Raw genomic sequence first — 17,261 nt, 5'->3', positions numbered from 1 at the left:
AGTGTAGGAAAATGACATTTGGTCATTAGTGCATGATTTAGACCCAGAAAGGACTACTGCAAAGCTACCCAAGTGTTCATCTGGCAAAACAGCAGGGTCATTATCTGTATTAAAGTCATTATTTCTGTAGGGAAAAAAAAAAAAAATATATATATATATGTATATATATATATAAGGTGTTTAAAAGCAGAAGGTAAAGAACACATGGGCTGCACATATGCAATGCATAAGACAGTGCTGCACTGAGGGTTGCTATGGAGACTGCTGGATGGCACAAAAAATGCAACAGGATCTGAAACTGCGGTGCTGAGAAGATCCCATACGAACCCTCAGCTCCCACTGAAGCTGAGGCAAGTCGAGATCTGTCCCTGTTTATTGCTGAAGCAGTCTAGCACTGGGCAAGACAGGACTTAGATGGACAGCACTAGTTCATGGCACAGGAGCTGCCAGGAGCTATTGCCTTCATAGGAGCTGTTCCCCAAGAAACCACCATCCCAGGAAGAAAAGGATTTAATTATTGCTTAGAAGGATGCTGCCTGTGTAACAGCTCTCCTTTTTGAGAGTGAGGACCAAATTACTTAGCTTTAAAAAAAAAGAAAAAACAAAACACTACAAAATCTTATATTTTCTCCTTTTGATTTTTTTTTTTTCCTTTCAAATACATCTCATTATCTCTCATGTGTCTTATTCCTGCATTTCCTAGCAAGGAAAACTAACTGTCTTCCTTCATACTAGACCATGGGAATTAAATCACATGTCTATAGTACAATAATCTAGTAGCTAGAACCCTGGAAGTAAACAGGGAGTGAACCAGTTTATCAGTAGAAATACCACAGTAGGTTTCAGTGGTGGCAAAATTATGTTGCCACTAGTTGCTTTTTAAACCAATTCTAAAAAAAAAAAAAAAAAAAAGGGAATTGCAATACAGCTCAGTTTGCAAAGCAGTTGCATGGTTTACAGTCCTTTACAGTCTCTCTGTAGAAGAACCTGAAAGCCACAAAAATGATCAGAGGGTTGGAACAGCTCTGCTGGGAGGATAGGCTGAGAGAGCTGGGAGAAGAGAAGGCTCCAGGGAGAACTTCTTGTGGCCTTTCTGTACTTAAAAGGAACTTATAAAAAAGATGGGGACAGACTTTTCAGCAGGGCCTGTTGCGATAGGACAAGGGGTGATGGTTTTAAACAGACTAGACATGAGGAAGAAATTTTTTACAGTGAGGGTGGTGAGAGCCTGGCCCAGGTTGGCCAGAGAGGTGGTGGATGAACCATCCCTGGAGACATCCCAGGCCAGGGTGGACGGGGCTCTGAACAACCTGAGCTGGAGAAGATGTCCCTGCTCATGGCAGGGGGGGCACTGGGGGAGCTTTGAAGGTCCCTTCCAACCCAAATTATTCTATGATTCTATGAAGTTTCTTCCACATGCAGAGCATGTCATTTGGATCTACTTTGGAAACAATATTGAAAGAATTACCTCTTCTGAAATGCAAACATTATTGAGACCACTTTTGACCCAAAATTCCAATGCGTAGCTGATTAATGAGGCATGTCCAAGATGGGGAAAAAAATCTATAACAGAAACCCTAAAACCTGAAAACTACTAAAAAAATTAAAAATGCCTAAGACCAATTTTTCCCCTAACTGTTGAGATGGATGGGCTAGACCATTTATTACAGGCAAAAAGTTTATGTTTTTTTTTTTTTTTTTTCCTGTACGAAAGGTAAATAACTGAGAAAACTTATATGTAATTTGTAAATCACTGAAATAGTTTCTTGTTGTGCCTATGGAAAAGCAATTCCTCTCTACATATTACTAAGTTTTGCTTTCATTTTAGTCATTCATTTATCAACATTTCTCTGAGTGATAGGATATTACTCCTTTCAAATCATCCTATCATGCACACATAAATAAAAGGTAGTAATTGCCTGCTTCCTGTAAATAGTTATGCTTATCAAACATTGGGCATCTTCTAGTTTGTTTTTACTTTTAAGAATTCACATTTGGAATATCCATATCAGTAACATATACTACCCAACTCTTCTGCATTTACATGCAGACACTTCTTGTAACAAAATTAAGGTGTTCTATGCAATCTAAACCCTACCTGTTTGCTCCTCTGTGTCTCCATAGAACATTTAATTATGTTTTTTTTTTTCTCACTGTAGGAATTCAACCTTATTGAGTCAGAATTTTGGATGGTTATTGAGGAAAGATGAGCAAGAGGTTTGGAGCTCTCACAAAAAGTTGGACTGGCTTCCGAAAATCTTCTTATGTTCAGTGGTCTACACATGAAATGCAGAAGTTGATCTCAATGTTTTCTATATTAGTTAAATTATAATCCAGTAGTTTCATTACTTTCAGAAGTTTCCCTTTTCTCTTGGTGGAAATGAACCTATTGAATCAGCATAGCTAAAGTAGTTGCTTCGGCAGTTCATAAACCCTAAAAATTATCAAGCTGTTGCTTCAGGGTTCACTCAATATTCCATTTCTTCCTATTGCATCATGTATTGTGCTGCTTCAGAAAAGTCCATATTTTGAGGACACAGTTGATTGAGCCTATTTTCACCACTGGGAAATGGAATCAAGCATAATACAATTTCTGTAGAAGTTAATTACCCTAGTTCATGTAGTGGCTTGTATTTTGTGGCTTAGATGGTCCTCCTTTTTGACCTCACACCACCTAATCATTACAAAAATACTTGTCATACACAGATGCTGTGAAAATTGAGAGCTTTGAATCTTAAGTCCTGCAAAACTAGCTAGACTCAGAATCATGACAGTGCCCTGTGAAGAAACATGTATTCTTAAATAAGGGAATAACTTAGAATTTAGAAAATTCACACATTTTCTGTTCATCAGATTGTCATTCCCGTGTCAGACCTTGACAAATTTTGCTGGTATCTGACTACTATATCATCACTGAGAGCTGAAAATAAATCCACATGAAGTGTGTTTGATTCTTCACCTCGATAGTAATGAACAGCCCAACCCACCAGAGATCTCAATCTATGAAGACATCACTGTTCAAGTTGTTGGTTTTGGCACATTGCTTTGATTGCATCATTCCCTCCATGATGTGTGGCTTGATCTTTTTCATATCCAAAGCAAGCTTTCTGTGCTAGCCTCTAAAAAGTAATTTACTTCACCCTATTCCTGTAAGACTCATGATTTGAGCAAGTCATCAGCCCTTACCTTTGCACAATAATTGATCATCTGCTTTCCCTATTAACAGTTCTACTCTTTGCATCCTCTGCTGAAAAAAAATCTCTCTAAACATTTGTGAAGGAATTTTATTTTCAGTTTTAAATCCTTCTTTATAACATGTCTTGTCTCAGACTACCCCTCCCTCCAGTTTTGCACTGGCTACAGAGAAATATTTTTTACACAGATTCCTCAATGTAATTTTAAATTTGGCATCTGTGTCTTTATGCTGGGATAACTCACCAGCTACTCCTTTTTGATCTAAAGACTACAAGCACCGTAGGTAGACAATATACTTTCCCTCCCTTGTACAGTCCCTTCCTGTGCACTGATCTTTGATTACAGCTCTTAAGGTTACGTGAGCAAACTAGACTTGTGCAAGGCAATTAAGACTAATATTGATAACAACATTGGTATAGTGGTTCTCTAACAGAAATTCCCAATTGTTTCGGCAGAAGACCTGTTACAGTAGATATTTAAATATCAGCTGCTTCAAGGAGTGGAATAGCAACCCCAGGGAATAGCACGGTTGTTGATGAATAGACTAGATCACTAGCTAGATATACTTTTATCCTTTTCTATGATCTATGAAACCACAGCACCACTCCGTACAGCTCCACAACTGTTGGAATATAAAACCTGAGTTTCAGTATGAGTCTTGGCATCTATCCTCTGGAGGGCCCAGCAATGCAAATGCCTTGCAAGGGAGACTGCGTTCCTGAGTTTCAGTCTAGCAACCTTTCCTTGTGTAGCTGTGCAGCAGAGAATTGTCATGGGAACCTGTGATGTGATCAGCAGGGTATGACAAAGAACGGCAACTGGAAGAAGAAAAGAAGAAATGGACTAAGGCAAGCTGAGAACTGTCACTGGAAAGCATCCTTGTAGTAATGGGAACTGTCATGGAATCCCTTGGTGAAGCTGGGGGACATGTAACAGAAATATTTGGATTATTTGCTTGAGACAATGAAGAAATAGATAGGTACGTAAGTAAAAGCACTGTGGAAGCTTTCTAAAGATGTGTGGATCAAAAAATCACTTTCAGATCCATGGGATGTGTTTGTCAAATAACAAAAGATTGCTGCTTCTTTCATGTGAGGGAAAATATATGTTTCCTTCGGTAAGTTAAGCAAATACAAAACAACTGTAGACTTCATGAAGCTGAAGACAGATCAGAAACAACTGCCAGTTGGTCACTCAGGATTCCTCCAAATACCTCAGGCAAATACATCATATTATATGCCAGTTATTAGTGTCAGAGTATATATTTAGTGACCAAGTTTCTTTAATTGTTCTATAGGAAAAGTACATACTTTTACCTTCCTTATGTATTGTTATTTTTCAGACGGAAAAATTTCTTTCTTCCTGGAGGAAAAAGGTGGGGGGAACAAGCATAAAGCTCTTTAAACATCAAAAATTGTAAAAGGTGCATGAGCCAAACTTAGCACAAATTGGTACTCACTCTTATCTGAAGGTGATTCAGGGCAGTTCCAACCTGCCCACTCAAATTAAAAATGCAGCATTCAATAAACAAATCACATTTCCCCTACACATTTCATCGACTACATACTCCACAGAGCTCAAATGGGATAAGAAGCAGGAGTAACATGTCATTGAAGAAAGAAAATTCCCAAACTAATGGTTTTGATATGGAAATTACTAGAGTAATTCTAGTAGTTCACCACAGAACTTGTTATTTAAAGAAATTAAGGATATGTTGAAAACACAGTGCTAACTCTGTCCTCAGTAGAGTACAGCTGCACCTGAGTTACCTTTAAATGAATATCAATCACAACTTAACTGTAGCACCAAGGAGGTACTGAAGCTACAAAGTCCCCTGAACAACAAAGCAAACTATCCCATGCTATGCTTTCACACCTTTATGGATATGAACATCTGAAATCTGTAACTCATAAACATTTGTCCTCCATACTGTGTGCGCACTCAAGGCATACATTACAAGCAGTAAAACTGCTCTCATAAGAAGAGCAGATATTAGATAATTTAGCATGAGGAATGCATTTTTTTTTTCAGGCTAAAAACCCATAATTTTTTCCCAATTAAACAGTTTCACAGATAAAGTGAGATATTCTATACCTTTCTATGCTGGAGAAGTCCACATAGAAAATTTAATGTGAGTGTAGCCCAGCAGAGAGCAGAAAGGTAACAGCTGAAGCTGGAAACCCTGACTCTTCAGAGAACTGCCTACATTTTTTGAGATTTTTGGTGTCCTATGCTGAACAGCTGTTTTTCCTGATTCTTCCTGCTCTATTCCACCCAGTATTTTTGCCTTGGGATCATTTTCTTCCCATTCTCCATCTTCTGCCTTTGACCCCTTCACATGATTTCTGTTCTCTCTTCTCTCTCTTTTATCCCACTCTCCCCATCTTCTACTGGTAACAAATAGGATGTTGGCTGACATCAGACCTCTATAATAACTTTACTTGCTTTAGCATCTCAAGCCTGTCTGGCCTCCATCTGTAAGCCCTCTTGGGAAAAGAGAGTCTTACTCTGCGTTGCAATGCACAGGTCCATTCTGCCCCTTCAGCATGATGCTAATAGAGGATTCATAAGATAGACAATTAATCTCAATATGCATTACAAGAACAAATTAGCAGTGGTTGCAATGAAAATTTAGAATTCAGAAAACTACTAATTACTAGTGCTGCTGGCTATACACCTTGAATAGTATTGGAATTAATGTTTGATGACCAAGAAGTTCCAGTGTGTAATACTGTCTTGTACTGGAGTGTTTCTGCCATCAGCAGCCTCCAGAGTACACTAAATCAATATCTTCTATTGACTGTGCAAAGCTATATGTGCCCACTAGACATTGCTGCCTTGCTCAGTTTATCACTTGCCTCCTCACGTTTGCCCCCATTGCTCCTCTGAGCCTTTCCTACCCTTCCAACACTATTGCAGGTTCCTTTTCTTGAGTGAGGCAGGGTATATATCTATTCTGTGTCTAAATACATTTCTTTTTGGATTCTAACTCTATTTTATTGATTTATTCCATCTTCCTTTTTCCTCCTAGACCTTTAGCCTAAATGCTAAGCATAGTAGAAGTTCAAGCATCTGTTTCTGTGTCCTTTTGTGTAGCAGACATGGGCTTTTCAACAGGATACTCTACTTATATTTGATCTATTGCTGTACAAGAGCACCAGTCCTTCACAATCCCAATAAATCCAGCTGCAGTAAATAATGTTTTTAACGCAAAATATGCCTAGTTATATTCTCATTTTGTCAATCAAGGTGGCAGCTCATGTATCAAAGAAGTCAGATAGACTTTGACCTGATTTCAGCCTAGGTCTACGAATTGAAATATTTTTCCACAAGAACTAGATAATTCTCTGCTGACTGTAGGCAGTACATCCCTGAACAGGGAGAAGGGTTTGTTTGCAATCAAAATATCAATTTTTCAGTTTCATCTTAATAATTGCCTAGTTTGGCTGATAATTTTAAAATGCATTTTAAAAAATGAAACTAATTGATTATTACAAATTCTGCACTTTTTCTTTTTTTTTTTTTTTTTCACCAGCTGCTAAGTGCAATTCCATATGTTTTAAAGGCAGGATGATATTGATGCCAATTACTTTTTCAACTGTTATTATTTTTGTAGTGGGTCAGCAATGTCCACTGCATTAAGGGGTATGATATCAGATCACAGGAAGTACAAACACAACAATCAAAGGGATTTCTTCAGACATCTTGAGGGGAAGAGGGGAAGATGTGAATATTAAAGGCAAAGGGCCAGAACAACATTTCATGCAAGTCTTTTTATCATAGAATCAAAGAATCATTTCAGTTGGAAGAGATGCTCAAGATCATCAAGTCCAACCATAACCTAACTCTGGCACTAAACTATGTCCCTAAGAAGCTCGTCTAAACACCTTTTAAGCCTCTCCAGGGATGGTGACTCCACTACTCCCCTGGGCAGCCTGTTCCAATGCCTGACAACCCTTTCTGGGAGGAATTTTTTCCTAATATCCAATCTAAACCTCTCCTGGCACAACAAGCCTCTCGTCCTATCACTTGCTGCCTGGGAGAAGAGAACGTGCTGGAGAAAGAGTGCAGCTCAAGTGTGAGCTGTTTTGATGCTTAAGGTTTCCTAAACTGATTTAATATATAAGAGTTAAACTTCGTGGTTTTGGTCCTTGGAATTGCACCTACTGCAGGTGCAAATTTTTTACCTGAAGATTTTCTGTAGGTGGACATTAATTAGAATGAAGTAAAGATTACTTGAGTTTACCATTAGAGGCATATAAAAATTACTCTAAGCCACTGTCTTTCCCTCTATGACCTTCCTCTATGTACATCTCAAACTGCAGAGCTAACACCCATTATTTTGTCTTTTGAGTTATTCTCAACCAAAAAGATGGTTTACCAAGTATGCATCACTGACAGGTATTTTCAGAAAGCTTTTCATTAAAGGACAATGGGACTAATTCACTATTCAGTCACATAAAGGTACAGCCAGCCTGTGTTATTAGAGTTACTCCATACTTACACTGAAAAAAAAAAAAAAAAAACCAAACAGAGAAGAATTTGCTCCATTATCTTTAGGATTAATGTCTCTATGACACAGCTACAATAGATCTGACAGCTTCTCCTGCTAATGTAATTATATTGCATTGTATTATGAATATTATTAATTAACAATCTATTTGCAGGTGATCTAATCAGTTAATATACGCCTTTGAAAAATGTAATATTGCCTGACTGCAAATGGATATTTAAGCTGACTTGTACAAATCTATTTCCTTTCCTTTTCATTCCAATATTCCTGTTTTAACTTCATTGCTTCAACATCTGGCAGGGAACACTTAGACTATGTCAGGCATCCCATGATCAGTATCCATGGGCTAAAAATACTGGTAGAAACCAGCGTAAAACTGCAGGGTTTCTGCTGAAGGTATGAGCTCTCTGTTTGATCTCCCTCTCAAACAACATCTCTGTCAAAAAAAAACCTAAACCAAACCAACCAAACAAAAAAAAAACCATAAACAAAACAACAAAAAAACCCCACAAATAAATAAAGCAATCAACAATTTCACAACAATGCATTCATGTAAGCATAAGTGGGTTCTCATAAATTTTCATGGGACATGTATGTAGATGTGAATCAGGAAAAAAAAGGAATTGGGAGCAGAACATAATCCATTTACGCGAAGTTCTTCATTTATGCAAGAATAATAAAGAGTCTCAAATTCATGATTAATCATAAAAATTATGAGAGACCTTTTCTCCTCCTCTGCCAGTATTTCCACACTTCTTGCTTTGTGTTAAGCTATAATTTGTTGATTAAATTAACATTTTCTACAGACATGTTCATGGAATGAGCAGCAAGGGTTATTATGGTCTTAAAGCAGTTTCCCTGGCATTTTACAAGGCAAGCATAAATCGCATTTCGTATTTCAGAGTTTCCACTTCCCTCGAGGGCCTTCAATAAGCAAAGTGCTAACTAAAGCAAAAAGAAAATTAAATGCCTGTATTTTTGGAGTGCTATTGCAAGAGGAAAGTAACTATAGGTGGAAGGAATATTTTGAAAATAACAGCATGGACAATTTCACCCCAGCTGCATGGCCTAGAACTTTGTTCTTTCTTTGATAGTATAGAAACATTGGAATAGCATTTCTTGATGTATCAAATTATTTTCCTGGATGCCGTACCCATTGTTTAGAAAGAAGGTTGAATCATGTATAATTAAGGTTAAGGAAATGAATAAAATAACTACCTATCCAGAGTATAAATTTGTCAGCCCAGATATTCTCCAGCAGTTGGAACTTAATCAACAGCACATCACATTATCAGCTAAGTATTACAGTGTCATTTCTAGATCATTATCTGTATAAATATTCATATGGAGAAAGCAAAACTGTGTAATCAGAATTGTTTGCTTACTAGAAAAATAAGAAGGAAGCATCTTCAGCGAAAAAGGATAGTTATAGGTATGTGCAAGTTATGTAAATGCTGATGAAAAACTTTGCATTTTGGACACAGACATTTTAATGGCACATACTTAACTACATAGTCAAAATGTATTTTATACTTCCATCATGGGGAAAACAGTATCTGTATGAGGACACAACCATAGGCATTTCGACTTCCCCAGTTATGAACATGCAGGACAATCTTATGATACAGAATAAATTACAACGTAAGAACCCTGAAGCTACAATGACTTGAGATGGTTGGCTGACACAGTACAACACAGTAGCACAAGCAGATACTAATCAACATTCCAAAGCACTAAATGCCAACCAGTGTCTGAGGTGACAAGCTCCGTTTCTCAGCATCCATTAAAACAATGCCAAGAGTATGCAGATGCAGCTGCATTTCTAAATCAACCCATAAGCATTATCTTGGCTATCTCTGGCTCATTTTCAGTAATTCATATTTGTTTGCCAGTCACAACTTAATTTATTATGCTGCTTGAGTCCATCTATTCTCAATGTGGAGCACATCTGAGACCATCATTAAGAGTTAAACTTGATGTGCATGTAAACAGATGATTTGCAGCAGCAAAACCTGATTTGGAGTGAGGGTCTAATGATTTATCCATAAGGCTGAAGTAGGATTGCAAGTTTAAATCTACTGCAACATCTTGTTTGTTTCCACTGTGGGATAAACAGCAGCACAGAAGAAAAACTAAGTACTCCGAGACCAAGCTGCTCTCATCCCAGAACAGTCAGTCCTGGTTATTACTACACTTCTAGAGCATGCCGTCTGCCAGAATGCACGTGGAATTTATAGGCACTTTGAGTACCTTATCGGAAAAAGAGAAGAAAATGTGCCTAGCAGGGCAAAGATTTGCCTTGCATAACCTAGTGACTTTTTGAGTCTACTATAAAAGCTGGGTTAAACTGTTTGCACTATGCTGTCGGGTTGAGGAGATATAGAACTGTTCTGAAAAACAAAATGAAAATGAAAAATCAAAACTACGCTGAAAGAGAAGGTAGAGTTTGTCCCAGATAGGACAAATCTTATGTCAGTGGTTTACATAAATATTAAGAATATAATACCAGTTCCATACCCAGCTATTTCTGCTGCAATAGCTTTCTCCTTTCAGCTGTTTGGTGTGTATCTTACTATCTTAGTTGCTCTACATTTCTTTCAGCTTCATTGGGCCAAATTCCAATTACCTGGAGAGGGAGAGTGGGATGGAAGGCTAAGAACGTGTACAGAAATAGAACTTACATCTTGTTGGACCTAGCAACAGCTGCAGAAGCTTCATTCTGATAAAATATTATTCATCCTCATATTATGCATTCCCATTTTTAGAGAAACAAATGCGACAAGAAGTGACTGGGATTAGTTGTGGCAAATTGTTAATGGTTAAGAATGCCACCTTACTATCTGTCAGTGGATGTAACTAGGGAGATTCAGCCTGGTCTGTTTCTTTACATATGAAGGATATTTTCTTTATGTCAGTTTTGATCTTGTCTAAGAGAATTAGTTGTAAATTTAGAAAAAATTGCATTGCTTGACATTCATTTCTTTATTACCAGAATAGTAGTACTTAAAAAAAGCTTTCACAGAGTGACTTCGTGAATGAGTGAAATAAGGAAAAAATAGCAACAATAAAAAGCTCAATATAATCAAAACAGATTATGTGTCACCAAAACTGATGACAAAAGCTCACTCCCCCTCATCACCATCCAAATCCTTAATCCCCCCAAAATAACAGAACATTAAAAAGCTTCCTTAGAATTAACACACTACCAAATTTTTCCTTCCAAGCCCATGCAGCCAGAAAGGCCCAAGTACTGCAAAATTATTAGTGTTTATTCACTGGGAATTGCAACAGATTTATATCCATGCATGAGAGAAACCACCAAAAAAATGAGATGAACTTTTCCACAATATTGACAACAAGAAATCATTTTTGTAATAAAGGTAAATAACTTCAGTAGCCACTTCGGATAGTATAATTTTGCTAGGTGGTGCCTAAGAGAACATGGTAACAGTCTGCAAAGGGTATAAGGACAGGAAAGTGAAATTTTATGTCCTTTAGGAGACCATAACTAAAAGTAAGGAAATGGAATTAAAACTAAAAAAAAAAAAATCAGTGGCCTGATTCTCTAAACATCCACCAAGTGATATCACACTTTCTATTTTAAGACCCCCTAATTCATTCCTATCTTTTTTTTTTATAACACTCGTCAGATATTTATAGGGTATGATCTCTTCCTTGCTAGTGCTAAGTGCAGTGATGTTAATAGACTAGTTTCAATAGCAAATGTGACTGAATACTGCACGTTTACAGAAACAAGTTATCAGGCTATCTAACAGCTTAATAGGAACTGATTTTGAAATGTGTCATTTTGTGTATTTAATCCTCCAAGTGAAGCATGAAAGCCCCATAACTGAGACTTTTTGAAAGGACTTGCAGTGAAAAATATCAGTGCAATTGTTTTAAAAGGCCTTCAATTTGAATATTTTTCTATAGGCCACTTGCAGACCACCGGGACCAATCATCCAATACCCAGCGCACTATTAAAACCTTTTTCTTGAGTGAAACTTGGGAAATGGCTGATGATTTGTGTGTATTTTTCAGGCAATGCTAACAGGTTATTCTGTGCCACCAGCTTTCTGAGCCACCCCACAGGGTGACAGATGCTCATGTGGAAATGACCCAGAGGAAAAGACTAAAGGATTCTTCCAGGTCCCTGGAAACTATGGGATCCAGGAGATGCACCAGGAAAATTAATCTATCCTAGGTCTGAGGAACATGTGTTGGACAGAGGTCTCCAAAGATGAGTTTGCAAAATAAGCCACTCTAGCAGAAGTCTATTGCCGGGTGACATCTTTCCAGGCTCCTCTCTGATACAAAGGGAGAAGTGAACACAGGTTTTGTGTAGTGTTTGATTTATCCATGTATGGTCAATTGTACTGGACATGTACAATAGAAACTTTTTTGGGGATAGTAGTGGCATATTTTCATGTCAGAAGGATGTATGGGACCTGTTTTGTCAGATGTAGGCAGAGGATAGTTCAGGCTGTAGCCAAATATAGAAAATCTCATCAGCAGCATTTTGCTGTGGAAACACCAGATCAGAGAACTCACATGAATTATAGAAATTAGAGATTAGATGTTAAAAAAATCTCTGTCTTTTAATGAAACCTAGGGACTTTGATTTAAGTCATCCTCAAAATAGCATAGTTTTTAATCTGAATTATTGCAACTAAAAATAGAGTGAGATAGGTATGTGGTTCTCAGCTGCAGAAAGCCGGGGTCTACTCACTTTCTTTTGGGAAGTGTTAACTTTCTTTTTTCTATTGTACTTCATCTTCCTTTTTCCTCTTCACATATATTAGCTCATACCTAAATCCTTCACACTGCATTTAGAACCAAATAAAGCATTAATATGTTCATCTGTGTGAAATGTTCTCTTAACTATTACCTCGGGCAGTCATTTAGTTGAATCTGATAGGCAAATGCATTGACATTGTTAAGGTTAATGACCCAGTGATTAACAATACACATTTTGCAGCTCAGTGCTTCCAGCCACTGTTTCACAGAGTAATGTGAACAATGACATGTATATTATGCTACAATGTCTGGAATGGAGTCTTTCTTTCTACATAATAGGTGATGTAAAAGAAATCACCCCATGCTCAAATTAGTAGTTCTAAAAGATGGACAAAGTTTTATACTTACCAAAAAACGTGAGGAACTTCACTGAGCTCATAGATGATACTATATTAATCCCGATTAGCTCATAAAGTCAGTCAGCTTATAATTTGTGTCCCACTGCATTTAGCTAAATCATCCACAATTTAAAAAATATGATTTTTTATGCTCATATTTACATCTTACTAAAGCTGTAGTGCTGTATTAGCTCATCCACAGCACAGGTATGATCTGAACCGATGATCCACATGATTGCATTTCTATCCAGAGCACAAAATACAACTTCTGCACTGACCGTGGACTGTATTTGGTGTCAAGGCAGACCAGTAGGGAAGGGCAACACTGCCTCACGTGAGGTCATCTGGATCACATTTACCTTTTAAAAAAATTTGAACAAACCTGTAATAGGAATATGAGTTGCTAATGTTTCAGTGTGTGCACCATGAGGCCATGGTGGGTTTGCTTGGTTCTACAGGTGTACTATTCTCTGGAAGTGGGATCTGTCTCTAAGTACAGCAATTGCATCTGAAATAGGGATCCTTCTTCTTGAATGCCATATTCTGTGGATATTTTTGACCCTCAGTATTGTGGAGTTGACAAGAGGAATCTCACTCAGATGATATAATAATAATAATAATAATAATAATAATAATAATAATAATAATAATAATAATAATAATAATAATAATAATAATAATAATAATAATAGTTATTATTATTATTATCATCATCATTATTATTTCCTCGCACTGATATCTAAAAACAACATAACTGCAAGAAACATTATTACAATTATTTCAGCAATGAGATCCCCATTTGAGTAGTGCAAAATAATTTATAAGCATTAAGTGATTTACTGAGTTTCACAGCACCCCACTTTTGTTATCAGAATTGCATAAGCATTTTCAAGTATTTCACAGGACGCAAATGTATCCTCGGACTTGCTTGTATTAAATAATTTTGATGTTAATTGTAGGCATAAGATAATAAATTAATCAAAGAAATAGTAAAGTGGCAAGTTTTGCTAAGGAGGGACAGGAACAAAATCATATAGTTAGTCATACCTGTCATGAAAGCATCTTAACAGATTATTGAATGCAGGTGAGTTGAGACATAATCAACTTACAACATATCAGTGATATTTGGTTTCTAAATTTAGCCACTCGAGTGTTCTGATTTTCAGAAGTCCTTTTCAAGAACATGTTCTGTTTAATTAGTGGAAGAGGCAAGTGTTCACAGCCTCTGAAACTTTTAACAGCTATTTAGGTGATTAATCATGGAGTGAAGAAACTTTCTTAATTATTTAGTTAAAATTGTGAAACTATGGGCCAGATCCTCATTTGTATTTAGATGTTAGATCTGTGCAGCAAAATATATACACTATAAAATACACAGCAGATGCAAATGTATCAAAGTATTAGTCCTGGAGAAAAAATAGCAAGGAGAGGAGTCCATCTCAGACAGGTATTGCAATGAGAAAGTTACATCTGTTTTCTCAACCATTTACATGAGCTGGTAGACAGGCACTGTATTGAAGCATCCAAAAGCTATCAGAATACATTACAGCACCATGAAAGTTCATTTACTCCATGTTAGATGCAGAAGGTATGTGCTAGTCCACTCATACCAAGAGGAGGAAATTTCATGAAAAGAAATAACTTTCTTTTGTAAGAAAATCAGATTGAAAGGCTGCGACTTGAAGGTATGGATCAAAGAAGAAGAAGTGGGAGGCACATTCTCTCTTCCATGTTTCACAGATGTGGCAGATGCAGCCAAAACAATGGCAGTAAAACATACCAAAGGCATATAGCTGTTAAACATAAATCCCTTTTAATTGCCGTGATTTCTACTCCTTCCCTCTATAACCTTATGGAAAAAAGACAACCCTCCCTGATTGATTCTTGACTGGTTTTAAAATGATATCTTAACTTTTTTACTGGCTTGGTACTTTCCCAATATTTGTAACACTTTCTGCTCATTAATATGTACCTTGTGTAATGTATACAAAGAATATCCTTGTTCTCAGGATGGGAAATTTTGTATGTATTTTTAAAGGTTGTGTTCTAAGGAACCTATGAATAAAGAAATCTCTTGTGTCATCAGATTCTTTCTAACATGGACAAATTCATCCTGAAGTGCTTTAACCAGATCTCTTTCTTTCTTAAAGTAACTAAATATTTACTTCTGCTACTCTGTTGGCAAACTGTTACAAACTCTTACCACTCCAATGGTTACAAGCAGTTTTCTCTCATGTGTTGTTTTCTTGGATCGTTTCAGTCTAAATAGTTTTTTCCTATTCATGGGTACAAAGTCATCATTACAGGACAGTGCATCTGAATCCTACCCCTCACTTCTGGATGGCAAAAGTTATATGAGATTAATTCTGTCCCAAAAGAAAGTCATTGCACTTGGCTCTATTTCATTTTACTATATATCATACATATTTGTAGTACGTATACATTATATATTATATATTATTTATAATATTTCACTTATTGCTCACCTGCCTTTTAAATTAATAACCAAATAAAATCAGTTCAAGGTGTTTCTTTGGAAACTGCACCACTCTCCTAGGCTACTGTATCCTCTTTCAAATTATTCTGGCATTCATTCCAACAGATGACGCAAAATTCTGTTTTCATCAATGTCTACTGAGTTCAAATCCTTTCAAAGAATTCCAAGCAACTTCTCTTTAAACAAACAAATAAACAAACAAACAAAACCCTTTTGACTGTCAAATTGTGTGTGGTGTTTTTGTTTATGCTTTTTGTTTGTTTGTTTTCCTCCCAACAACTTCTTCTTAAAATCTTTAAGGTAAGGAGACAAAAACCCAACATCACTTGCCTTAAAATGAGGCAGATATATCTATCCAATTTGCATATTTTAAGGGAAAGGTCTCTCTGCTCTAAACTGCAGAATTTTTTCTGTCTGCAAAAATTCTAGTTGGCATGTCCTAAAATCTTAAAGGTAGAAAGACTCAAGTCCCAGTGCTCAGGAATATTCTCTGTCACTGTCTAATTTACTAGCATAGACAAGGTGTCTGTCTCTGATGAAGTCAATGATAATGTGCTGCCAGACACATTTCTTCAATTAATAGCCATATCTTAAATACTCAGAGAGCTTTTTTATATTACATTATTGTTCAAGTGACCTTCTTGGTCAGTGCATAAGTCAGATCACTTTCACATAAGAAAATGTTAGGAAGATATTATTATTAAATAATGATATGTGATTGAAATTACATTTTATAAAAGAAGTTTGTAATCTCAAACAGTCAACACCAGACACTGTACACTACAGAGGAAATGTGAGTCCAGGAACATTCTTGTGTGGAACTTCTGAATAAAGCAGTTTTTTGAGCTTCTGAGAGTGTTTACAGAGTTGCAGACACAGTTCTCACCAAAACAGGTGAGATGAATATTCCTTCACACAAACTCACATTATCAAACAGGGAAGTACATACTCTATCGAATATGATGACAGAAACCAATGGTTGGGCTGTAAAGGAAAGTGGTTTCAATAATAATGTCCATCACACCTTCTTATGTGAAAATTTCTTTGTGAAAATTCAAGAAAGCCCTTCTTATTACTTGGCAGGCTTTATAACAGCCTCTGCAACTGCCCTTTCCTCATTTTTACTATTTTAATTTCTTTTGGAACATCCAACAACTCTTGATACTCACACCAAACCATTGTCTCATAGAAAAGGCATTAGTTTTGGACAACACAGTTTCCTACCTATTGGACTGTTGATCCAATATTTATCTATATCCACAGTCCTGTTCTTGTGGGATCTGTTGAAGTTACCAAAGTCTGCAACGATCTAAGGAGGTAACTTACTACACTTTCTCTCAAGATCTTGTTTTGTTTTGTTTTGGATCAGTATTGAGGTCTTAGTCTGACACCAGTCAAAAAAATATTTCAAATATTTATTTATAATACTGCGCTATCTTGCAGGCACTGTTTAATTTTAATGCCAGAACTATGAAAATAATATTAAGATTAATTCTGGGTAAAAATTAGTATCTCTATATGGGTCCTCATAAATTGAACTAAAAACAAAACACTTCCTACAAATTTTACCAGAAAAAAAAAAAAAAAAGACAAAACCAATTATAAACTAGAAGTTCTTCTCTAATGCAGGATTAAAACAATTAACAGAAAAGACATCACCATAATTCCATAGCTCCATAAGAAGTACAGCTTTGCAGTGTTAAACCCCTGTCTGTCCCAGGACAATGGCAGCTCTATGGTATGCAATCCAAGTTCCCTTCCAGTCTGAATGTTGGTTTGCAAAGAACTTTTGGTGATCTTGCTGTTAAAACTGCTCTCAGAATACATTAATACAGAATATTAACAAAAAGTGCTTTAAACTTTAGCTGTCAGGATTAAAAAAGAAAAAAAAAAAAGTTGTATCAATGACATTTTGCTTGTG

The sequence above is a fragment of the Streptopelia decaocto genome, assembly GCF_964273445.1.
Source record: "Streptopelia decaocto genome assembly, chromosome: 4".
Lineage (NCBI taxonomy): Eukaryota > Metazoa > Chordata > Aves > Columbiformes > Columbidae > Streptopelia > Streptopelia decaocto.
The sequence above is the reverse complement of the archived record's forward strand: the minus strand, read 5'-3'. Positions refer to the sequence as shown.